Here is a 27,484-nt window from a genome sequence, read left to right as displayed (position 1 = left end):
ATTAAAATGACTTATTTGGTATCACCTTTACAGACCCAGCTCACTTAGGCAATGGTATTCTAGTAAATTACAGTATTTTTTAAAGCATTTTTTTTTGTTACCTCTTGAAATAGTGATTTTAAAGCCAAAAGGGTCAAGAATATACCAAATTTAAGATGATAATTTTGAAAAGAGAGATATCACCAACTTAAGTATGCTGTATTTAAGATGATTGTAAATGAGTTTTTTTATATACATGACGGCATTAAAACAGAACTACAAAGTCTATTAACTATAATGATGGAGTTCAAGATGCAGATAAAATTAAATGATTGTCTTTAAGCTTTCAATAAATTTGTTAGCCAATTTAAGAATAATTGCAGCTTATGAAACCTTGTTTATATTTATCTAATTTCAAAAATTAAGAAACAATTAAAGGATATTAGAAGTTCTTATTATGTAGTTTCTAACATTGTGAGAGAATGGTCAAAAGACTGGTATGTCTTATTTAGTGTGAATGTGTACATACTTTACAGTTAAAGGAATTATTGCTTTGCTACCATCAAGGTCTTAAAACCCTGTATCAAAGCAACCTAGAGATTTGCTTCATTAATTCCTGTTCATTTCACAGGGCAAGAAATAAGATCCTCTTTGGCAATCACGTGTTACCTGAATTATATTTAATCTCTTTATTACCCTGGAAATATACCAAGACACTCACCTATTCACATACACACAGCACACACACATAACAACCCTGATGCAAATATGGATAAAATGAACACCCTCACTTATACATCAGTCCATTTCTTCCCCTCATAAATTGAATGTGAATAGCTCTGATGGCATTTCTCTCTGACTGAAAAGTAAGGTGCCATGCTTACTCCATGCAAAGCCCCTGTTTTACAGTTTTATGGCCCTCACTAAAAATAGATAAATCTGCATTTGTGTGTGTCCTCTAATAAGCCTCCCTCATGCCACCTGACTTCTTGAAGAAGGTGTATATGCTTTTCATTCTGACCAATAAGAGGCAACTTGGTGAGTTATAGAGATTGACTGGGTGCTTGACATGTGGTGCTGCTCCATTAAAACAGGAGGCAATTGGTACTGGGGAGGTTTAGGAGAATTTAAGTTGTCTTTATTGTTATTAGATGTGCTCTTAGATGTGGTAATATTCCAATATTCTATTAAAAAATATAAAAATGCAACTTCAGTTCACATTATAATAGGTTTTCTCATATTGCTTTTGTGGTCCAGATGTGAAACATAACAATAATAATATGTAATTCTATAATCATCTTCTAATGTTACCAGGTAGTTTTGGTAGACAGAGCCAGATAACCATATTGCTCATTATTTAAGCGCAAAGTACATTTTTTCAATCATTATTGCCTAAGAAATTTTTAGGAGATGATGGTTGAATGGCTCTTCTCCTCACCTCACCTCACCACACCAAGATAGGTTGGTATGTGTGTTTGTATTTCCTTGCTTTCACTTTTTAAAGAATCCTATAGAAAATAACAGTATTGTTTCAATTGAAAAAAAAACTTGATAATTTATATTCCATTTTATTCCTGAAAAATAGCCACATTTTTACATACCCCAAATAAATTGCCATGTGTAACTATGTACAAAAAATAATTGAATGTGGCTGAAAACTATCTCACTTGTTGTACTATAATGTATGAATAATAATAAATGTAAAACCCTTGAAATCACATTTTCTTATAATACTATTAGTCTATAGGTAACACTTACAGGACAGTATATTAAATTGGTACTTTGTGAAATGAATTCTTGAGATACTTAGTAAGGCACTACACAAAGCATTATTATTAAAGAATTATAGGGGAAATTTTCCCAGTTGAAAATTGATAATTAAAGGTATTTAAATTATGTATGTTGCAGAGCAGATAAGAAGCTCAATGTAGCAATATATTTCTACTTTGATTTGAAATTAAGTTTTAATTACACAAAAACAAATTGGCTCAAGAACTAGGTGATACATTTTAGAAAATTTAAAATAGCTGAAATAATGTTGAAATATGTTATATGGATAATTTATCAATAAAAATTATTACTGTTAAAAATTGGTAGAATTCTTTCTTCCCTGTGATAAATGATTTAAGTTGAACGGGAATTTAGTAACATACAGGGATGCATCTTAATACCTATATTTGCTCAACAGTGGTAAACACACAATTAAAACTTGTCCTCATTAAAATGGACTTTTGTACACTATAATTTGAATTAAGTAATGAATATATAAAGTATTTAAAGAGTTGTATACCAAAATGTATAACGTTCCATTTTTGGCTATATTTTGTAAAACATTTTTGGTGTAATCAGTATGACTATCACATATGTCAAATCAAGTATTCTACTATTTATTTAAACGGATATATACCTAATGTATTTGAAAGCTTATTGCACTCATAAAATTGTATATATTGTGGCTTCAAAAGTCTGTACTTATTCTTGCTTTAAAAAACTAGTATGTGCATTTCTTTCCAATTTATTTTTAATTAATTATATTAAGGATAACATTCTTTACTAAATGTACCTTAAAATTCACAATAAAGTTTCAGAAATTGTTTTGTACAGTGTTGAGACTTTGTGTTGAATTTGTTCGTGAAAACTTTTTGAAATTTTGCTCTGGTCTTCTAATGAGGATTTCCTGACCTTAATCTTATTGGTAAAATGAGGAGTGAAAACAGGTGGTTTGGCTAACAGCTGTAGCCCTTGTGTAAATAGGAGGTCGTTCTCCTAAGTGATGAATTGCTCACACATGTGGAACCTTAGGCTAAAGGAAATAGGCTGGGCTTCCCCCCTCACTCTCCCAACCCCTAGGTACTCATTATATCCACTCTTCAGCATCGAAATGTCAAGCAGTTTGCACTTTGAGTATTCTAGACTGCAGAGAAGCAGTTACAAGGAGATGACGTGGAGAAAATATATGCAGGTCTGTTAAACCCTTTTGTGCTCAATTTACAAATGTATTTAAGACATTTAATAGTAAAAGTTTGCAATACATTACTTTTGGCATGCTGTTGAAAAAAGGTAAAGCTAGACTCTCAAATATAGTCAATATAAATATACAGACTTGGTTTAGGTTTGCTCACTAGAGGATTGGTTCACTTATTTTGCTAAGAAAATTTAGATTCCTGGGTTGAGCACAAACCCTATACCATCGTGAGTCACCACAGTATTTAATACCACCTTATGAAACCTGCTGGGATACAACCACCTGGCTATTACCACAGAGAAACACATGTACCTCTACACTGCTGTGTAGGGATGCATTTGCTTTAGCTATGTGTTTTATATTTTGATTCCCTACAATAGAAGTGGGAAATTCAATTAAATTTACATAGAAAATAACTCTCCCAGTTTGTGGATTATTTTATTTATATACTAATTGAAAACAAACAAGTAAAAAATCATTGATGCCATTTAAAAGTCCCAGCATGTTTCATTTGAAAAGGGTCCCATTTTATAAGGACATTCATTGAAAGAGCAGAGGTGAAAAATTACTAATCATAAATGTAGAATGCATGTTCCAAAATTGCTTTTAGTCTTAAAGTTATATTTATTTTAACCAGAGGCGTTTAGCCCATTCTGCCCTATTTGCTAGTTTTGTTTTGTTTTTGCCAGTGGTTTTTCATAAAGGAATTTACTCAGGTCCATATGGAAAATCTAGTTGAATGAAAATACTGTCAGCTTGCTTTGAGGTTCTGATGCTGCACACAAAACAGAGCATGTTTTCACGTCCCACCCATAAATAGAAATATTTTGCATAATGAAGTAGTGAAATGTGACGATAAACAAGAACTGAGCAAGTGGCTTGTTGGTATCTTAGATAAATGTTTAAAAGTCCAAGATAACAAACGCTTTTCTATAAAAAAAGAAGTGATTTCAAATAATATTTTCTCCTTTGATTAGTTCCCTGAAATTGTTTCCTATTTTAATGGTTTCCAGCAGTTCTATCCATTCCTTTATTCTTTAATATTTTTTCATGAGCTGTAATTCCTTACAAAGATTTTGCCCACATGTTTATTTACAAGTAGTACATATTTTGTCAAAACACATTGGTACAATACATTATCCAAATAATGTTCATCACTTAATTTCACTTCAAAGATGTATTTTGCTATTAAATTGGATATTAATATTCTGATACATATTAACTAAATATGTATTATTGGTCATTTTAGAAGCAAGTGATTTTTAAGTGAGAAGAATAGAGTGCAGGAGAAGGAAAAAAATTATGACTAACCAACAGCATATTTTTTTAAACAATACAACTAATTTAGTTTATCCTCAATTTAATTATCTGATCACCAGAAATATAGTGCTTAATCTTAGAGATGTAGTTGTATATGATATATGTTCATACATTTATACACCCAGATATAAATAAATTATAATACATATTCACTTAGATATAGAATATATTTATACATAAGTTCAGATAGATTGAAAATGATCCAAGCATCAATTCTTCTATACTGAAAAAACCTACGGTTTGTTTATTAAATATGATCAGTTTAGTTATCTTTTATACAATCAGATTTTAAGACATGTTAATGTGATAATTACTTTTGATGTTATTTGAATAATGTATCACATTTCTGTTTTAAATTTTTGAATAGAAATAGCTTTTGAAATTGACATTAATGAGTATTCTTTTTTTTTAATTATACTTTAAGTTTTAGGTAATAACCTAAGTATCATAAGCAGAGGTCATTATTACTCCTATAGCCACTTATGCTATTTAAATATTTCTTAAAGCACAACTACCAACATTTAGTTTTTGAAAATACGAGAGTAACTATTTGTTCATATGAACATATAAATAAATTCAGAATTATCAAGTTAGTTTAAATGAGTCATTATTTTAGCTTTTTTGTATCACATTAAAATACTATGACTGTCCCCCAAAAAGGGTAATTCCACACTTCATTTATGTAATGAGTTTTTATAGATTACATAGGTTATGGTATGTGTGTTTTGTTAAGTGGATCATTAGCATATTTATGATTTGCTATGTTTCACATGCCACACTCAGCAACCATCCTAATAGATTTTTAAGGTGACTGTTTGTTTGTTGTGGTGGAAGAAAGGATAAAATTAGAAGTTGTGTATGCCAAATGGGATTTAATAAATTGCTGCAAATTCAAAAGAAACCTGGCAGAATTTCTGGTACACAGTAGGCGTTCAATAAATACTTTTTGAATAAATGAAAGGAGATTCCTTAGGATTTATTTCTTCTTAAAATATGTATTAGTAATAATAATTTACAGTTTTATTTACAAATAAAATTGTAGATAATCCTTGTTATAGGTTAAGATGCATACTAATGTAAATTTTAGCATTTTATTTCATTTATTTTTCCCCTTGACATATTTGCAAGATAGAACAAAGTATGTTCCCTATAATGGAAAAAATAACACCTAATATTTGTGCTTTTGTTTAAAAAAATCTGTACATGATAGTTAAAATAAATGTATTATCCCTATAGTTCATAAAAATCATTGAACAACTATATTCTATTTGCTATTTTTAGTATAAATATATATTTAATGAAATTATGTTTTATTTTTAAAATACCAAAAACAATAAATACTGGAAAGTCTATGTTGTTTTGTTGATAACCATGTGTTACTTTCTTTGCATTATTAGTTCATGTCTTATATAGAATTGTAAGAGTTTTAATATTAATTCATTTATAAATCATCAACATTAATTGATACATTTCAGAGGATTTTTAAAATATATGTGCTAAATACATACATGTAATATTATGCCTTTTGGCAATTACTTATTTTAATCATTTTGGAGATACACAATAGCCTTAAGCATATAAATGGTTATCAATATAACAGAAATATATTTGCTGCTTTAAATATTTCATTTAAAAATTGTCATTTCTAAAAGGCTATATGTTTTGGACTCCTTTGAGTATCATTTAAAGGCTATAGGCCTGCTCCAGAAAAATTCATATACCTGAAGATATATATTTTTTGAAATTGCAAATCAGAGTTCCCACAGACTTCATGGAGCCCATCTATAAAATCTTCCTGGAGCCTGTGGCCCTGAGTAACAACCAAATAAAAAGTTATTGGACTCTCAATGCAACTCTTAATAAATACGCTTTGAAAATAGCTTGGAGTATTTCAAATAAAAAGAATTTAATATTCTTTTCTGAGCACTAGCTATTTTTTTTTTAAATGAACTTTCTTTGGAACCAGTTCCTTGTGTAATAATGGCTAAAACCTTGAAACAGTTTAGCTTCCTTATCTTGTACAATATAAAAATGAGATAAAGACATACATTTTGCCATAGGAATGAATGCATTGATCACATTAATGAAATGCTTTTTATTGAATATATAATTGAGGCTATTACCAGACATGCAAATATGCAGCCAGATAGAGCTAGCCAAACAGAATGCGGCAATTTTAAATTTAGGCACCCTTTGATGTATGCAGTCCACATTATGTGTTAAATTTGATTTTTTTCTATATTTTGTCCATTGTCCTTTCATTACTATAAATTGCACAGATAATCCCTATGGAGGGACAGGACAAAGGCATTTTTTCCTGTTCAACTTCTCGTTTCCAACCTAGACTTTGCCTAACATTCTGTTTCTTCTTACAAATAAACTGGTAAAGAGAGTACATTTCTTTTTTGCCTGTAGGCATGTTTATAATTTCACATGAAACAATGTTTGAAAATGTGCATATTTTGTTTCTATCCCCATTTCTGTGAAAATTAAAGCTTGGTATTTAAGCGTTTCTCAAGGTCACAAGAGCTCCAGTTTGGCTTAGGTAGGATTTTGGCTTTTTTGGTAATCTAACACTCATCCCAAGAATCAGGATTGATCTGAAAAAGAGACAAAAATATGCATTTAAAAGGCAATGAATGAAACAGTTACACAATTGTACATTAAAATGCACTTGCCCAGTATTCATTTTTGGAACACGTACAAAACTTTGTTATCTATAATATTTAATAGTATTTGTCATATACGCAGAGATGCTTTTCTCCATACATTTACACTGTAAGTAGTTTAACTCATGATCAAAGACATTTCGAACTTGATGAATTAGTATGTTTTTGTTGTTTTGTTTTTCCGTGTATTTTCTGTCAGAATTGTGAGATGGAGGAAGTTTTTCTTACGACTCAGGAGTAAAACATCCTGGATGAAATTTATAATCAATACACATTTATGTTCATATTCCAAGTACCATTCTCTCTCAGTCCATTTCTTTAGGATGTATTTCTTTATTCCTCTCAATTACAATTCCTCTTTAGTTTTCAGCTGATTCATATCCCTATTAGAGCTACTGTACCTGGTACTTGTATTGCACCAAGTACGTTCCACATATTCTTTTTTTGTGGATTATTTTTAACCTTCAAAACAGCTCTATTAGGTAAATGTTATTTTTATCCTCACTTCCTTGATGAAGAAACTCGAGTTTCAGAGATATTAAGTGATGTATCCAAAGAGTTTATTTACACTTCACAACAAACTATCACCTGATTAAGTGACCACTTCATTGTCACCTCTCCTTTAAAAGTTAGTGATCCCTTTATTTTTTACAACTTAAGGTACATTTTACATATCATATAAGTCACTCATTTAAAGTTTAAAATTCCATGATGTTTAGTAAACATATCAAGTCGAGCAACCATTCCTATAAACCAGTTTTAAAACATTTTTATCACTCCAGTGAGATCCCTTGTACTCATTTATTGTTAATATTTGTTCCCATATACATGGAGTCAGCTATCTCTATAAAATAGACCTTTTTGGTTATTTCATATATATGGAGTCATGCTGTATGTAATATCTTGTATCTTGCTTTTTAGTGATCATTTTTCTTATTACTTTTAAGGGAATATACCTTTAAATATCATTATAATTATCAATATTGTAAAAATTTAATAATTCTTTCTTATATCCCCAGAAATATGAATAATTTCTCCCCAAAGCATTCTAGTTGGCACAAATCTTCATTTTGCTCAAAAAGTTCTGGTAAAGTCAAATAACTTGTCTTAAGAGTAATGAATTATTTTTATTGCTTCCAAACTGGTATTTCCATCCTTTGGTACCTATTAAGGAAGAGAGATTAAGTAGTTACTTTTAAAGATCTCATAATGTACCCGGTGGCTCACGCCTATAATCCCAGCACTTTGGGAGGCCGAGGCGGGTGGATCACGAGGTCAGGAGATCGAGACCATCCTGTCTAACACGATGAAACGCCGTCTCCACTAAAATACAAATAATTAGCCGGGCTTGGTGGCGGGCGCCTGTAGTCCCAGTTACTCGGAGGCTGAGGCAGGAGAATGGCATGAACCCGGGAGGCGGAGCTTGCAGTGAGCCGAGATCGCGTCACTGAACTCCAGCCTAGGCGACAGAATGAGACTCCGTCTCAAAAAAATAAAAAAAATAAAAATAAAAATAAGAAAAGTATGAAAACAATAGTCAAGACATTATTAATTGTCCCAGGAGACTGTATTGACTGGTATTTTCATGCGCATTGTTTTGTCAGTGGTTTAGAGGGATAACATTCTCTTATGGAAATTTCTCAGTTTTCACAACTGATCCGTGTTCCCATTCTCAATCAAGCCAGTAATTCTTCTTTGACACAAAACACATCCATTGTAATTGCAAATGGCTTTTTTTGATAAACGGTCTCATATTTATATTAATGATGATGTCTCTTTGTTATTTGTTTAAAACATTTTAGTTTCATTTTGTTTTGTTCCTATATTTCGACATCTACTCTAACTGCTGAGTAGTTCCAACTGTGCCCCTCATGTCACAAAGTTGCAAAACTTTTCAGTTCTCCCAGAGTAAATTAAATGAGCAGAAATAAATGCTCTCCATTTCCTGGCAGTTCTATAGAAGGCATCAGAAACCTCAAATTGCAAATTTTAAATGTTGGTAAACCTAATACAATAATAAATATGAATATTATTGTAAATAGGAAGCAAATGTATTTACATTGCAAAATATAGCACATGATCCGACTTTTATTTGCTTTTAAACTTAAGCTGCCATTCCTCAGTTTTTAGTAGCAAATTAAATTCTGCGATTATAAATTTTGAGCAAATATTAAGCTAGTTTTATTCTCCGAACAAAGATTAAACAGCTAATTTGAGGAGATGGCTAGAAATGGTCAATAACAGTGTAGTTTACTGAAGAGTCATTATACCTCTGGAAAATCAAATACAAAAAAAAAAAAAGATAAAAGTTAAAAAGCTTATTTCAGTTTTCCATAGTCATGATTGAATTTTTGTCCCCCATGTTTTTATTTGGAGACAATGATTTTATGAGTGAATCAACATTAGTAAAACAGAGAAATATTGAATGTTTTATAATTTCTGTAGTGCTTATATGAGTGCAGTAATTGACAAGTCAATATTTGAAAGCACTTAGAAAAGTATCTGGCACAAAATTGGCATCATTAAGTGTTTGATAAGTAAGATTGATAAGATTCCCCAAACAAAGTTTTCTTCTCAATTTAACTTTGAAAACTGTTTTTGCTTTGATAGTCTTCAGTCCAATCAGCTTTTTAAAAATTCCTCTTGATTTATGTAATAGAAAAAGTGTAAATAATCTATAGGTATACAATTTGAAAGTTACATTGTTTCTTGTTTCTATGTACGTATATATGTGTAACTTAAATATTAGTGACACTGAAGTTAAATGTTAGCCTCGTTGGTATAATAAAATCTGACTTAACAGGAATATTTAAAACTGGTTTCACTTCCATAGAAATATGGACAGAATTAGTAAAAGGTCGTTTCCATGGGGATTTCAGGAGACTTTCAAATAGAAAAATTAAAAGAACCTTTATTTGAAGCTTCCATAGATTCATAACTATAAGATTCTCTTTAAATATTACTTGTAAGTAAAGATCCCCTCTTCCCTTAGAAGGAAGTAATTAAGAATATACATCCAAGGTAATCTATAGTAACATAGGCTCTGCACAAGGCATTATTTATTTATATGACATTTATTTCAGAAAAACTCATGTTTTAGAGTTTAACAGATAGGTACTCTAGTTGAGATTCGTGTTCTTTCCTTAATTTCAGGCAAGATTTGAGACATTGTGCCTACTTTCCTGAATTTATTTTTATTGTGTTAAATGTAATGAAACCTGATTAGAGAAAAAAATAGATAAAAGACTGCAAAAAATATTGTGTTACAAGGGAAGAGTGCCAGAGATTGGTTTTTTCTCCTATGTTGTGTGTGTGTGTGTGTGTGTTTTAATCTCCAGTAGCACAAAGCACAAATCTTCATATGCAGTTGACCAAGAGCTGAACCTTCAAGGAAAGGGAAGATCTTATGACACTATCATTTTTGGTATGGGATTTACTTAATTTGTCAGACACCTTTATTTCACTAGGCTGAGGAAATTTGTCCTGGGTACAGTCAAGACCTAGCATGTCACTGGATATTTATTGGGTTCCAAACCAATGTGACTTTAGTCTGGTACATTTGAACATAGTGTTAATTTTAACTTTTTGCTATAATAGGGGTTTCATATACATATTTCTAGCTTATCTTTTTAGAGTTTACAAAAGCAATTAGGTGTTGATGGACAGAAAAGGAGCAACAGGACTAAGGTGCTTGCCAGCAGAATTGGTCAGAGGGACAGTTCCTGTTAAACAGTTTTCCCTTTCTGCTACTCGTTGAAAGATAATAGTATCTTACGTGAACCATCCTTATAAAAACAGAGGTTACATGTGCTACTGGCAAAGATTCAAGGGACCAAGTATTTAAATTGAGTGGTTTCAAAGGTGCAGCTTTGGACATAAATGTAAGGAAAGGACTATCCCTCTTACAGGTTACCTGTGTTATTTGATCCACATCTCTTCAGGAATCTACTCCATTCGCTATGATTTCCACCTTTCTGAGTTTAGCCACCAGTGCTTAGTTATTCAGCCTTCCTTCTATTTTATGAGATAACCCAGATCCTTTCTAATACATTTCTAACACCACCCCCCTAATTTTGAATTCACTTTTGTTCAGTCAGAATGAATATGTTCTTGTTATTTGAAATCCAACTATCTTAAAAGGATTTTATAAAAGCACTCATAAACCTATGGGTTTTATATGTATAATATAAGGCAATATATATGCAGCCAAAAAGTGCTATAGAAATGGAAGCTATTATTTCTGACTGGGATCATCAGAGAAACCTTTAGAGGAGAGATTAAACCTTTGAAGAAGTGTCTCAAATAAGTTTAAGTCAATAACTAATATTTGTTTGATTTTTAGTTATTTCATATTATTTTAACACTTTTCACTTAATTATTCACAAAAATATAGTAGGTTTGGAAAAATCACATTTTTTTCACATCTTAACATTGATAAAATTAATGTCAAAGAATTGCATAGTGGAAGAATATGTATTATATTCTTTTTGTTTTTCCCCATCCCCAATATATATTATATTTTTAATATGCACTAGGAACTGTGTTCATCTCTTTTTACATCTTCCAGCAATTCTTTTAATTATAGACTGATTTACCCCAATTTTTAAAATTTATTAATTGACAAATTAAACTTGTCCCTATTTATCATGTACAACATGTTTTTTTTTTCTGAAATAGGTATCACTGTGGAATTTCTACTCAAGCTAATTTTAATGTGTTGATTTACTCCAATTTTTACAAATAAGAAATCAGAGTACCAAAGTGGCTTGTTTAGGATCATAGTGAAAGCAAGTGGTTCAGTTCCAGTAAGGACTCTTCATCTTTGAGTTAGTTCAATTTCTTTCTTTCATATAGTTTCTTGAAAGAGGATTAGCAGAGTTTTAACAGAAAGGAGACAGACGGAGAATGCTCTTGGGAGGGGCCTGAGACAGGGCAGGTAGAGAAGAGAGAATGGCATTCAGAAGAATATAAGGCAAGCCCAGGTGGGGGTGCTAATGGCTTGACCAGGGCAGAGATTTGTGCAGGAAAGTGGTTAGAGAAACACCTGAAGTGGCAGGCTAGTGTTAACTTATGGTGAGCAAAATACCTTTCTTGATGTTTTAGTTGTTTCCAGTGTTTTCAAACTGAAATGTGAGAATGTGTTCCTAACTTTATGCGAGATTATATAATAGTTTCCTTTAAAAGTGTTGAAATAATTATACCCATTAGGAAGCAATTCAAGATAGAGAGCAGGAGAGGGATGTGAACTAAGTAGTGATTTATAGAGATAAATTCTTCAAATTTATTCAAATTTTTATCAAGTATTTATTGAGAGCCAATAATATGTTAGTACCTGGGGTCAACAAAATGAACAAGATAACCTCCCTATTTTCCAGGAATTTATATTTTCAAGGAATGTACATTCTCCAAAGAATTTATGTTGAAACAGAGAAATGTACTAAACAGATAAAGTAGTTATAAAATTATGTGGTAAGAATATATTTGCATTACTTGTGGAATGAGAATTTAGCCTATAGTAAAACTTAAAAGCTCAGAGAGTGAATTGTTTCCTTTTTTAAAAGAAGAGGGATATCTTCAAGACATTCATCAAAATATGAGTGGATATTCAAGCACTAAAAACATGTTTCATTGCATTGAGAATTATAGTCTTAGTAGATCACATATGAAGAGAATGGAGGTCAAGACCTTGAGAACTTCTTGTGCAATAATTTGTTAGTGTTTTTCAGTAAGACGAAAAATAAAAATTAACAATTTGACTATTTTACCATTGTGTACTTATCCATAAGAAGGTCAAATGAAAAGTGTGCTTTCATCTGACATTTTTAGATATTATTGGAAATGATCAAGAACTTAAATCACATAGAACATAAACAGTCAATGCGTATTCTTTCTGGGAGATAGAAGGGTTTTGCTATGTTTTAAAAATATATTATTCGAAAATTACAGAAAAGCTTGAGTTATAGTAAAAGTATTCATGGTTTTGAAATCCTTGTTGACAAATCTATATTATTAGTGTATTTGGGCACTTCTCTATTCTACAATTTAATTACTAATTTACATTAACAGCTTTTCACTGGATTCTGACCACCCAACATTTTCAAAGCAGAAATCCAAAGTTCTTCCTTAGAAAGTACATTCTTCAATTTGCTAGTTTATCTTTCTCAAAAATGGTTCATTAATTGCTCAGTTTCCTCTCTATTTTGAATTAATTATAAACAAAACAAAATATTTCCTCTTAATTTAAGATATCAAAGTCTAGGTGAAATTACCATAAAGAAGTCTAGCAGACTCTGATTTTGGAAAAGTAAAAATTAGCCCTACAATGATTCATACACTTATTTACTTAACAAACATTGATATTCTGTTCACAATGTGTCCTTACCTGTCCTGTTTTCTGCATCTCTAATGTTTTGATGCCATTAGAGATATGAAGCATAGCACGCATAGTATAGTAAGATGAACTGGGTATCAAAGGGCTAGTGACAGGAATCAGGTAATATCTTTAAACCTCAGTGTCTTTGTCTGTATAATAAGGAATTTAGAGTAGAATTTCTAAGATTCTTTGCATATTTAAAATTCTATTTTAATAGACCTTCACAAAACTTTTTTAATATTATAAGCCTTACAAAATGAGACCGGCAAGTAAGATTTCAACTGATCAATTTTAATGTCAAGAAGGGCATAAATATTTGATGTGCCTTTGGTAGACTATCTAATTTTGTATTATTTTTAATAACTATCTCAAGAATTTGTTTTATTTTGTTTAAAAACTGCATTCACTACTTGTACGTATATAAGTAAATTAAAACATCACATTTTTTTTTCTTGAAGACAAGGCACTTTTTCCTTGAAGCATTAGCCTAAGTAACTTCTTTTTTTTTATTTATTTTTATTTTTTTATTATTATACTTTAGGTTTTAGGGTACATGTGCACAATGTGCAGGTTTGTTACATATGTATCCATGTGCCATGTTGTTTTGCTGCACCCATTAACTCGTCATTTAGCATTAGGTATATCTTCTAATGCTGTCCCTCTCCCCTCCCCCCACCCCACAACAGTCCCTGGAGTGTGATGTTCCCCTTCCTGTGTCCATGAGTTCTCATTGTTCAATTCCCACCTATGAGTGAGAACATGCGGTGTTTGGTTTTTTGTCCTTGCGATAGTTTACTGAGAATGATGTTTTCCAGTTTCATCCATGTCCCTACAAAGGACATGAACTCATCATTTTTTATGGCTGCATAGTATTCCATGGTGTATATGTGCCACATTTTCTTAATCCAGTCTATCGTTGTTGGACATTTGGGTTGGTTCCAAGTCTTTGCTATCGTGAATAGTGCCACAATAAACATACGTGTGCATGTGTCTTTATAGCAGCATGATTTATATTCCTTTGGGTATATACCCAGTAATGGGATGGCTGGGTCAAATGGTATTTCTAGTTCTAGATCCCTGAGGAATGGCCACACTGACTTCCACAATGGTTGAACTAGTTTACAGTCCCACCAACAGTGTAAAAGTGTTCCTATTTCTCCACATCCTCTCCAGCACCTGTTGTTTCCTGACTTTTTAATGATGGCCATTCTAACTGGTGTGAGATGGTATCTCACTGTGGTTTTGATTTGCATTTCTCTGATGGCCAGTGATGACGAGCATTTTTGCATGTGTTTTTTGGCTGCATAGATATCTTCTTTTGAGAAGTGTCTGTTCATATCCTTCACCCACTTTTTGATGGGTTTGTTTGTTTTTTTCTTGTAAATTTGTTTGAGTTCATTGTAGATTCTGGTTATTAGCCCTTTGTCAGATGAGTAGGTTGCAAAAATTTTCTCCCATTCTGTAGGTTGCCTGTTCACTCTGTTGGTAGTTTCTTTTGCTGTGCAGAAGCTCTTTAGTTTAATTAGATCCCATTTGTCAATTTTGGCTTTTGTTGCCATTGCTTTTGGTGTTTTAGACATGAAGTCCTTGCCCACACGTATGTCCTGAATGGTATTGCCTAGGTTTTCTTGTAGGATTTTAGTGGTTTTAGGTCTAACATTTAAGTCTTTAATCCATCTTGAATTAATTTTTGTATAAAGTGTAAGGAAGGAATCCAGTTTCAGCTTTCTACATATGGCTAGCCAGTTTTCCCAGCACCATTTATTAAATAGGGAATCCTTTCCCCATTTCTTGTTTTTGTCAGGTTTGTCAAAGATCAGATAGTTGTAGATATGCGGCATCATTTCTGAGGGCTCTGTTCTGTTCCATTGATCTATGTCTCTGTTGTGGTACCAGTACCATGCTGTTTTGGTTACTGTAGCCTTGTAGTATAGTTTGAAGTCAGGTAGCGTGATGCCTCCAGCTTTGTTCTTTTGGCTTAGGATTGACTTGCCAATGCGGGCTCTTTTTTGGTTCCATATGAACTTTAAAGTAGTTTTTTCCAGTTCTGTGAAGAAAGTCATTGGTAGCTTGATGGGGATGGCATTGAATCTATAAACTACCTTGGGCAGTATGGCCATTTTCACGATATTGATTCTTCCAACCCATGAGCATGGCATGTTCTTCCATTTGTTTGTATCCTCTTTTATTTCATTGAGCAGTGGTTTGTAGTTCTCCTTGAAGAGGTCCTTCACATCCCTTGTAAGTTGGATTCCTAGGTATTTTATTCTCTTTGAAGCAATTGTGAATGGGAGTTCACTCATGATTTGGCTCTCTGTTTGTCTGTGATTGGTGTACAAGAATGCTTGTGATTTTTGTACATTGATTTTGTATCCTGAGACTTTGCTGAAGTTGCTAATCAGCTTAAGGAGATTTTGGGCTGAGACGATGGGGTTTTCTAGATATACAATCATGTCATCTGCAAACAGGGACAATTTGACTTCCTCTTTTCCTAATTGAATACCCTTTATTTCCTTCTCCTGCCTGATTGCTCTGGCCAGAACTTCCAGTACTATGTTGAATAGGAGTGGTGAGAGAGGGCATCCCTGTCTTGGGCCAGTTTTCAAAGGGAATGCTTCCAGTTTTTGCCCATTCAGTATGATATTGGCTGTGGGTTTGTCATAGATAGCTCTTATTATTTTGAGATACGTCCCATCAATACCTAATTTATTGAGAGTTTTTAGCATGAAGGGTTGTTGAATTTTGTCAAAGGCCTTTTCTGCATCTATTGAGATAATCACGTGGTTTTTGTCTTTGGTTCTGTTTATATGCTGGATTACATTTATTGATTTGCGTATGTTGAACCAGCCTTGCATCCCAGGGATGAAGCCCACTTGATCATGATGTATAAGTTTTTTGATGTGCTGCTGGATTCGGTTTGCCAGTATTTTATTGAGGATTTTTGCATCAATGTTCATCGAGGATATTGGTCTGAAATTCTCTTTTTTGGTTATGTCTCTGCCAGGCTTTGGTATCAGGACGATGCTGGCTTCATAAAATGTGTTAGGGAGGATTCCCTCTTTTTCTACCGATTGGAATAGTTTCTGAAGGAATGGTACCAGTTCCTCCTTTTACCTCTGGTAGAATTTGGCTGTGAATCCATCAGGTCCTGGACTCTTTTTGGTTGGTAAGCTATTGATTATTGCCACAATTTCAGAACCTGTTATTGGTCTATTCAGAGATTCAACTTCTTCCTGGTTTACTCTTGGGAGGGTGTATTTGTCGAGGAATTTATCCATTTCTTCTAGATTTTCTAGTTTATTTGCATAGAGGTGTTTGTAGTATTCTCTGATGGTAGATTGTATTTCTGTGGGATCGGTGGTGATATCCCCTTTTTCATTTTTTATTGCATCTATTTGATTCTTCTCTCTTTTCTTCTTTATTAATCTTGCTAGCGGTCTATCAATTTTGTTGATCTTTTCAAAAAACCAAGTAACTTCTTTTTCTCTTGCTAATTTTTCTCTCTATCTGGAATGATCTTTTGCAGATTGTCAGATGGCTTTCTCCTTTATCCAATTACGGCCCCTTTCAGTACTGCCTCATTAATGCTTTATATCCTCTTTCATTTACTTTTTTTATCTCTTTTCTCATCATGGCACTTATCACTGCCTGACTTTACATTGTTCATTTATTTTTTAATTGTATACATTTTTATAACTAATTAGAAAGAAATTTTATCAGGCAGGTTTCTTTACTTGCAGTTAAGCCGTATCCTTGTTGCCTATATTTACTATGCTATCCAAAGAAGTAGACACTAACCACATGTAACAATTTAAATTTAGAATTAAAAGTAAATGGTATAAGAAAAATATTTCTTCAGTCAAACTAGCCACATTTCAGTGCTTGCTAGTTACATGCGTCTGTGTTTAATGGACAGTACTACAGTGACTATCATATAATTGGTGCACAATAAATAAAACTTAATGAATGAGTAAAAATATAAAAAGTCTTAAAAGTTACAATATGCTTTTTAAATTAAGATATTTCTCCAAATGTCCATCAATCAATGAGTGGACAAAGAAATTGTGAGATATATGCACACACACACGTATATATGTATATGTATATATGTGTGTATATATGTATATGTGTGTGTGTATATATGTATATATACACATATATACATATATATACATACATATATATATATATATATATATATATGAAGGAATTAATGGCATTCTCAGCAACCTGGATGGGATTGGAGACTATTATTCTAAGTGAAGTAACTCGGGAATGGAAAACCAAACATCGTATGTTCTCAGTCATAAGTGGGAGCTAAGCTATGAGGATGAAAAGGCATAAGAATGACACAATGGACTTTGGAGACTCAGGGGAAAAGGGTGGTGGGAAGTGGGTGAGGGATAAAAGACTACAAATCAGGTTTGGTGTATACTCCTTAGGTGATGGATGCACAGAAATCTCACAAATCACCACTAAAGAACTTACTCATGTAACCAAATACCACCTGTTCCCCTAAAACCTACAGAAATTAAAAAAAAATTAAAGTTATATTACAGCTGCTCTTATAAAAAGGAACTTTCAGTTTTGTTTTTAAAAAATAGAATTATTCCCATGCAGTTATAGATATTATAAGAGTGAAAACATAAAGTCTATTTCTCAGGATTTTATTCACCAGTAAAGTAAAAGTTTTCCAGGGCAGATCACTAGGATAATTTTTTTCTCTTTTCAAATGTGATTCCAAATATTTCATTAAAAGGAAATGTACATGTTTTATAGATAAATAACTTATTGAAATTAACAGAAAATTTCTATTAGTAAAATAGAATTAGTGTTAATACACAAGATTACATGAGGAATTATACCTCCCATGCCAATTAAAAATAACTTTAAGATTATTTTCTATGATTTCAAAAATAAAAACATCGTCAAGACAAAAGTACCAAAATATGTTTTGAAAAACATCTTTAATTTGCTTCACATTTTTAGATTCAATAAAGATTAGGACGTTTAGATGTTAGAAATTGACAGGGTTGCATTTGACATAAAATATCTTTTATAATAATACTTGTATAGCACTGCTGACGTAGCAAGGTAAGCGACTTGCCATTTCAGTAAACTCAGAAATCTCACATAGATACACAGAAATTAGCATGATAAGCATATGACACAGGTTTTTTCCAATTTCTCCTTAAAGCTCTATTAGTCAACTGTAACATATAAATTGTCTTGTTGGTTTTATTACTGTATATTTCTCATGAAATTTTTACAATTCTATTATACTCTTGAAATTCATTAGGAGGAGTGAGATCTAGTGTTCAGTAGCAACTATGGTCACAATGATTACAGTACGGGGTGACTATAGTTAACAATAATTTATTATTTATTTCAAAATAACTAAACAATTAAAATTGGAATATTCCTATCACAAAAAATTGTAAATGCCAGAGGTGATGGATATCTCAATTACCCCATTGGATTGTTATACATTGTACGCTTGTATCAAAATATCACAGGTACCTCATAAATGTGTACAACTGTTATGTATCCATAATAATTAAAAATTAAACATTAAAAAAATTCACTTTGTCCTCTGGAGAACATGGGCTTTAAAATCCCTGTATTGTGAATATAGTTGCTTTTTCTCATCTACATTAAAAATATAAATAAATATGATTTCTAAATTTTATTACAATCAATAATCATAGAACTGTGATAATATTTGTGATTATGCGTATTTAGGTATAGAGTTGTACAAAATGTAGGATGCAGCTTAATACGAGCATTAGTTGATTAGTTGTATTTTAGAAAAATAGCATTTTGTAGCTGTACCATTTAAAGATGTTAGAAGGTCTTCTACTGGAAATAGAAACCGTCTTTAAGGAAACCCACTATCTAATCCTCTCAGGTTATAGCAAGCCATACCATATAAATCAAATCCATTCGCGGACACTTTGGTGCACATTTCTATACTTTGCCTTTCCTCTATCCCTAGAGGTTCAACAAGACCTGGGGAAAGACAGTTATGATTGTTTTCTGTTACTGAAGAAAGAGGCTTTTATATTTACTAGGAGGATCAGAGAGGCATCCTGCAACCTGGAGAGCTCCCTTGACTCCAAGTTTTAAGTCGTTGGGTGTGTTTGTTCTTTTGTTTGTCTTTCACGGCGTCATGGAACAGCATGACCATCATGTTCAGCTTTGATGCCTGTGGGGGATAGGTTAGATATAAGACACAGTACAGAGAAAGGCTTGATGAATTTGTATTGAAAAGTTTAGAGGAAAAATGTGAAATTGTTTGGGTCCACATAAATTGAAAGAAACAAACCAACAAAATATTTGTAAGTTGTTGTTAAAGTAAATGATGGCTCCCTCTCTTTAAAGACTCATTGAAAATGGTCTTAATATTTCTGTTTTTGCTTTATAATACTGTCTTTTGTGTAGGTGTTAACAGCTGAGCCTTATAAAGCCCATGAATTTTCCATGTCTGAAGCTTAGTTGTCAGTTAATGTGTATATTTATTTTAAGGGTATAGCAGAACAATATGTTAAAAAAAAAACATTAGTATATCTAATGAATTACACATTAATTTGTTAGATTCAAAAGAGAATGGGACATGTAATAATGGGATATGTAATATTATTATCCAGATGATTTTTTACCAGTGGAAAATAATTTTCCCTTTCCTCCTTACTTTAATCATCCCAGTCTTTTCTTCTTGTGGTAGATCATTAAACATTAACTAATTCTATTTAAGGACTTGCTACTCAAAATGCAGTCTACCCATGAGCCAGAAGCATTTGCATTACCTGGGTGCTTGTTACAAATGGAAAATCCCCATTCCTGCTGGATCAGAATCTGCATTTTAACAAGATTTCCAGGTGATTACGATGTACATTAAAGCTTAAGAAGCAGTTCTTTATTATAGTATGGATTATTTTGCTGTAGACAGTTCCTCATCCCCTATATACATTTTTGGTTCCTGAAATGAAATTGTGCTTTTCTAGTATGTAAAACAATCAATTCACGAGTTTTCAACTTTAGAATCACTCAACATATTCAAAGGTGAATCAATATAAATTATTTTCGGATTATCCTTATCCTTTAAGATTATATTTTTAACAAAAGTATATACTCTTATGATTCAAAAGAGAATGGGATATGTAATTCTTCCCAACAGCTGATTGTTTCATATTTATTGGTAACCTCTTTATATTTATACATATAAATATTTTACGCCAGAACAAGTTTTCACTTTTGAACAATCTTACATGCTTATTAAAGATGCTTGCAGGGCCAGGCATGGTGGCTCACGCCTGTAATCCCAGGACTTTGGGAGGACAAGGCAGGCAGATCACCTGAGGTCGGGAGTTTGAGACCAGCCTGACCAACATGGAGAAAGCATGTCTCTACTAAAAATACAAAATTAGCCGGGTGTGGTGGCACATGCCTGTAATCCCAGCTACTTAGGAGGCTGAGGCAGGAGAATTGCTTGAATCCAAGAGGCAGAGATTGCAGTGAGCTGAGATTGTGCCATTGCACTCCAGCCTGGGCAACAAGAGTGAAACTCCATCTCAAAACAAAAACAAAAACAGAGAAATCTTCCATACATTTAACTATTTTTAATTCCAGAAAATAATTTGGAAAGGAATTCCATTTAAACTTGTGTGTCAAAAGATGTATCATTAAAGATAAAAACTAATACATTGAACAAACATTTCTTTTTAGCTTAACCAATTAACTTATTTCTGGATCATACATTTTTAACCCTACAGTAGAGAAGCATTGGATTTTGAAAGTAAAATATAGGATTAAATAGAGTTTTTCAAAATGTCATCAAATTCTTCTTAAGAAATCTCTTACATATATTACACAAAGTAACTTATAGCCCTATATTTTAAAATTTCTTACATGTTGCTACTTGTTACAGTGTAGTGCAATATAAATGCATTTTATTAAATTCTGTGCAAAGAAAAATAGCATAATTTTGAAGTTGCTATTTCCTCATGTACAGTTGTTGATGATTTTTAACTACTCTTCACTAAACAAATAAAATGAAAGAATACCTAAAATTAAGCAATGAGAGTAAAAATCTACATTGCAGAAATATTGTTAAACAAAGTGTAACATAAGAATATAACAAAACATAATATCCTTGATGGTGATGATATTTTCTTTCCTTCTTTTCTAATGGACTACAAACAATATATTTATTTTAATTGCCAGGCTCTCTAGTAGATCAAATATTAGTGTAACATTCACTCACTGCTCTCCAGGGCATTGCTAGGTATAGGAGTTACATGAATGGTAGACAAGCAATTCTCATCAAAGGTGATATGTGACAAGTCTTGCGTATGTAGTATGGAGATTCTGTGAAAGAAGTTATTGCAGTCAACAGAAAGGACCAAAAAGGGATGTATTAAGATGAGGTTTGAAGGATGAATAACCTTTTGACAGGTCAGAAAAGGTCACTCCTCATGAATAGAAAATAGTGAAAAACTGCACTATTTATAGAATTTTTGGTTTTATTTACTAAGATCCAATACATCAATACCTCTCACCCTGCCCTTAGGGTTTTATTTGTTTGTTTGTTTGTTTGTTTGTTTGTTTTTAGACAGGGTCTCACTTTTTCACCCAGGTTGGAATGCAGTGGTGCGATCTCGGCTCGCTGCAGCCTCAGCCTCCTGGGTTCAAGCAATCCTCCTGCCTCAGCCCCCCAAGTAGCCGGGACAACAGTTGTGTGCCTCTAAGCCCTGTTAATTTTTGTTATTTTTTTATAGAGACGGGGTTTCACCATATTGTCCTGGCTTGTCTTGAATTTCTGAGCTCAAGGAGACTGCCCTCCTTAGCCTCCCAAAGTTCTGTGATTACAAGCATGAATCACCATGCCTGGGCCCTACCCTTAGTTTTTAAAACCTGTACCTCCGTAAATTCACAGAGATCTGAATGCGGATCTAGTAAGATTATCACATGGTCAAAAGGCAAACATGGTTCAGAATTAGCACAGAATTTTTTGCATGAAAAGGAACTTACCTCCTTTTCTTTCATTATAACCTTCACCTTCACAAGTTCTGTTGTTAAAGAAGCTGTATGCCTTAATTTCCAGTGTTGTTACCTGTGTCATTTGATAGGATGGTTCAGACACCAAGCATCTGAAGGAAGTTATAACCTACATTTTTACTAATCAGGTGGTAGTGAAGTAAAGACTAAGGAAAGAGACACTATTGTCTTTATTTTTTGGGCATGAAACATAGAAAATTTATACCACAAACACTAGATGTTTTAAAAGACGCAAATGCAACATTCAGGATACTAGTTTTTCTCATAAACATACATTTAACAGAAGAATCAATGAATGCATCATAGAACGATTTGCAAATATGTCTGAAAAGTTGCTGCAAATCTGCATCTTAATATGCCTAGTGTTCCATTATTGGAATGCCACATAACTCACCAAAGGGACATACTATTTTTTTCTTTTCAAATTCTTGTTCCTTGAATTTTTTTAGGTAACATGTGAATTTCAGGCAAAAATTCAAAACATTGCAACCTCAGTCGTAAACAGGTTAAATCTTATTTTCTAATCATTGAAAGTGTTTTTCCAAATTTTCTTAAATTATTATCTGAAAATATAACACTGATCTTTCATTATAAAAGTAAAAAAAATCAGCATTGCTTAAACACCATTGGTCCTTTACCTTAAACATCATTCATCATATCTCATTTGGTTTTTTGGTTTTGACTTTAAAAAAAATAAAATGTATAATATACAAAAGTGTTATTGTAATTAAACTGATTGTCTTTATTCACGTTTTTCTGAGCTACTCTGCTTTAACCATGTCTCAAAGACCCAAGGGAAACATAATAAAAAGAGCAGCTGAGATATTTGGAGTTACAGATAAATTCGGAGTGATAGTTTGAAGTTATAGATTCAAAAGAAAAGACAGGAAGCAGACTTGTGAATGCAGGAACTTGAAAGGGAGCCAGTTCATAGCAAACTTTTTCAAAAACGTATTTACCTACACCACCCCACATTCCACTTCACATACTTAGTTTTGTGTTTTTTTCTTAATAGTTGGGAGTCCAGGGTTGAACGTGGTAGAAATAGATTTGATTCCTGACAGCTGCTTACTTTCTAGTTTGGGGCAAAACTTTAGGCTCTCTGATCCTTAGTTTTTGCAGTGTTTGGTAGTGAAGTTCAAAAGTACTTAAAGTGCCAGGCATAAAATAGTAGCAAATATTATGATTATTTTATTATCATTGATAATGGCTATAGTAGTAGTAACAGTCATAGAAATCCTTACAATCTATAGATTAATTAATTACAATTATTCCTTCCAACACCTAGCTAAGAAAATTGCACTGAGGTAATAGGGCCATTCTTGTTCATTTTCCTTTTTCAGGAGATTGAAAAGATAGTAATTTTAGAATTTAGATCCTTCCTACACTGATCCTTCCAACATTCCATGGAAATTAGGAATAGTAGTGAGGAGTTTATGGCATAATGAGAACACTTGGGGACAGGCAGAGTGGCACGTAAAGGAAGAGGGTACCCCAGAATAAATTTTATCCATCTCTTAATTTTTCCAGGAAGAATTAGTAAACACTATTCTACTTCCTTCATCCAATGTCTTCTTAGTCTGGGTGGTAACAATTTACTGTCAGTGTAAATTTTTCAACAGAAATCAGTTGATTTAATCAGTAAAGATTTATATTGCATCCTGAGTGGGAAGAAAAGTGACTTACAGTTTTCAGCAGACAGATACCTTAATCTGACCTATGATTTTCATTTTTTTTTATTTTTAGAGAACATTTCGATTACTATGTGTAGAACTGACTTTAGTGAGGAAAGAGTGAAATAAGAATACACATAATGATAGTTTGGACTAAGATATAGTGAAAAAAGGTGGTAAAGAATGGTGAGATTTTGGATATGTACTACATATATGTTACAGCCCATATGGCCTGTTGACAGATTAGATGTTGGGGTGTGAAGGAAAGAGATTTGTGTCTAACCTCTCAACTGCATGTTTTTTCACTTTAATGACAGGGGAAATAGGGAAATTTAGGTCTGGAATATATTCAGGTAAAAAACTGAGAGTCCTGTTTTAGGCAGGATGATTAAAATGCCCACTAGACTTCTAAATAGAAATATTACAGACGTAGTTTAATTTATGAGTCCTGAGAAGGAGGTTGTATCAGGAGATACATATTTGAGACCCATCACTGTGTTGTTTAAATGCCCTGAAACTTGAAACTGATGTTGGTAGCAAATGAAAGAAGAGATCCAGGGGCAGAGCCTTGATCCATGCCCACATTCAGAGGAAGGAGGAGAGGAACCACCAAAGGACACAAAGGACTAGTCAATCAGGTGAAGGCCAAAGTGGGGACTGTAGTGTCCTAGAAATTAAGTGAAGAAAATGTTCCTGAAAAGAAGGTGATTTGCTGTTTAAATGCTGCTGAGGAGGCACAAGGGTGTTAGAAGACAGCGAATAAACCATTGGAAGATAGGTATTGCTTGTATCTTGAGAAGAATAGTTGTAGAAACAACTTATTTTGTAGTGGTGTTTTTTATGGCTTAATTTTTAGTCACTTTTGTGTCCCTTTGGTAATTTTTAAATAAGCAGCTCTATTACATTGTCCCTCCTTCTTTCCAAGATTCACTCACTTTGCTTTGATTTCATATCCACTTACAGAGCTGGCATCCACTGAAATTCTTTCCGCATTTAGGATATGTGCACAGAACTTTGTATCACTTCCAATACACTGTACCTACAAAGCATTATTATGCCATACCATCTTAGCAAGTTAGAAAATAATTTAACCTTCCATGCTTTCTAGTTGTCTTGATATTCATCTCACAAACATATTTTGAAAATGGTCTATGTGATTTTTCTACCCATTCATCTCTCCTCTCTCTCCTAAACCTCCTGTGATATGAATTTCCTCTACAGCTTATGAAATAGCTCTGCTTAATGACACCAATGATTTTCTAAACACTGAAACCGGTAGCTTCTTACGATTATTCTCCCTATGCAGCTGCTTTAAGTAGAAAGTTGAAAAAAAATTATTTGCACTATATGCAAGTTTGATTTACCATGACTTAAATTTCAATAATAAATCCCCAGGAACTCCTCTTTTGACTTGAGCTTTTCACAGACACTAGTTTGAAAGCCACTGATCTAGAAAACCAGCATTATGTTAATGTCTTTTATAGCGGGCCGCACCTAAGGTAAAGGCCAAGCTGATTGTCTCTGGGTTCTGACACATCTCCCACTGTTAAATTTCACATTAATTTGAAATTGATTTTTAGTAATTAAAATCACAGTTATATTAGCCTCTTGACACAGATTTAAAATGAAGAGCTTTAACTTTATAAACGATAATGCTTATTGCAGTTGATGGTGCTAAAAGGTAACAATACAACTCTGTAAATACATTTGGATTCCTATCCCTGAACATGAGCCAGCATCATAATCTGCTTATCAGTGAGAAATGTTCAAGGAGTGTGAAATTCAACAAGACAAGCCAAAGAAAATTAATTCAGACTTGCCTCAGAAATGCCAATTGACCTAATCTTCCCAATCTATTAATTCTGAAGGTAGAAGGAGCAATAGATAGAAAAGCCTAGGGGGTAATCACAATGCCACAAGACTTAGGAGCAGCTCACAAAGTTGGCTCCGCTCATGAAGACCAACCAGGGAATTTTGAATAGTTATTTTAAATGGACATAGGCCATGCAGAGTCTTATAGGTCAAAAGCAAAATCCAAAAATCAATAACAAAAAGTGAATTAGGGAACTTGAAGACAAAAATAATGTGATGGTTTGATTTAATACAAGTGACTCCTGGAGTGGGAGGCATCTTATAATAACAGCAGAACCATGTCTTTCAGTGAGCCATACGGGAGCCCAACAGTGAGCTTCACTGGCAGATCTGGAGATAATAAAAGTTTTGACTCATAATACTTATAAAATGGTGTAAGTATAAAAAAAATCCTCAAAATTGGCGCTAGCGACGTAGCCTACAGATTGCATTTGTGAGTTAAAACTTGCAGGCTTCAAGCTCTGCAGCCAGTCTATTCTTTCATTTTCCATTACATACAATAAAGCAGAAAGTATACATAACTAAGGAGATAAAACTGATCTTCTAGGAAATATTACAGATTGTTGAAAAGCATCTCACTGTATCACACTTAAATAAAATAGTCATTAGCTCTTTTATCTACCTTCCAAGGCAATCAAATTTTGTAGAAAAAATTCTAAGAGATATTTTCTACTGGTCATTTGGTGATTTAAAAGTTCTAATCTAGATGAAGAATTGACTATAAATATATGCAAAAGTGCATAAACTTTAGTTTGGAGTTACCCTGGGTACCTGAAATACAGATCATAGATTTCTTAGCCAACTGTAGTTTTGAGTCTATATTGCAATCAATATTTGCCCTTCTGTTCTACCTCTCTTTTCCCTTACCCTTAACCTTGACTTTGAAATAGTTTTAAAGATGAAATTCCCAAGAGAAGTAATGATAAAACACCCAAGAAATTGAACAGAAAAATGGTGTAGCCTAGGTGATTTTTTAAATAATTTCTCTCCAAAATAACAACCCTTATTTACAGATAATCTGTACAATATGTACTTCATAAATGATGACCTCATGAAAACTTCTCCTATTTCTAGCTTCGATTCTAATAGAGTATGACAGGCATAAAAACTAGATTTAATGCCAGTAATTATTATAAATTAAATAAAAAGTGGTTAACACTAGAAATCTGTTTTTGCTTAACCTGGTTTGTTAGGATATAATCCCTGTAGTCTTGATTTGACCTATAAGCTAGTTACTCTAGTAATGCACTTCATAGTCATTGAGCAATTGTGTACAGAATATGTATTGGCTGGTGGTCTGTGAAAACATTGCTATGGATCAATCACAGCCACTGACTCTGTGACAAGCACCTTTAACTACTTGTCTGAATGATCCCATCACAAAGATTAGTTGTGCAGATGTTTAAATTAAAAAGAATAAAATTTCTACATGGAACGTTGGGTCTGACAATTCTGAAAATGAACACTGGCTCTGACAACTACTATGGGCATTGAACAATAACTAGGTGACCTCTCTAAACCTCAGTTTCCACCTCTGTAAAACAGAAATTTTACTGTCTAACTCCGAGTGGCTAAA

At 32.9% G+C, this 27,484-nt stretch overlaps 1 protein-coding gene and 1 long non-coding RNA gene across 6 annotated transcripts in view; one reads left to right on the top strand and one right to left on the bottom strand.

Moving 5' to 3' along the window:
- PCDH9 (protocadherin 9) overlaps window positions 1-27,484 on the top strand; it is a 911,081-nt gene that overhangs the window by 26,701 nt on the left and 856,896 nt on the right. The window lies entirely within an intron of this gene.
- Window positions 643-27,417, bottom strand: LOC115835199. The gene is made up of 4 exons (XR_004030192.1): window positions 27,405-27,417; window positions 26,488-26,496; window positions 20,047-20,051; window positions 643-1,966 (listed from the first exon to the last, which is right to left on the bottom strand). It is a non-coding gene; the product is annotated as an uncharacterized LOC115835199 (long non-coding RNA).

This window comes from Nomascus leucogenys, chromosome 5 (genome assembly GCF_006542625.1).
Source record: "Nomascus leucogenys isolate Asia chromosome 5, Asia_NLE_v1, whole genome shotgun sequence".
Lineage (NCBI taxonomy): Eukaryota > Metazoa > Chordata > Mammalia > Primates > Hylobatidae > Nomascus > Nomascus leucogenys.
This window is presented reverse-complemented; position numbering and strand designations above follow the sequence as displayed.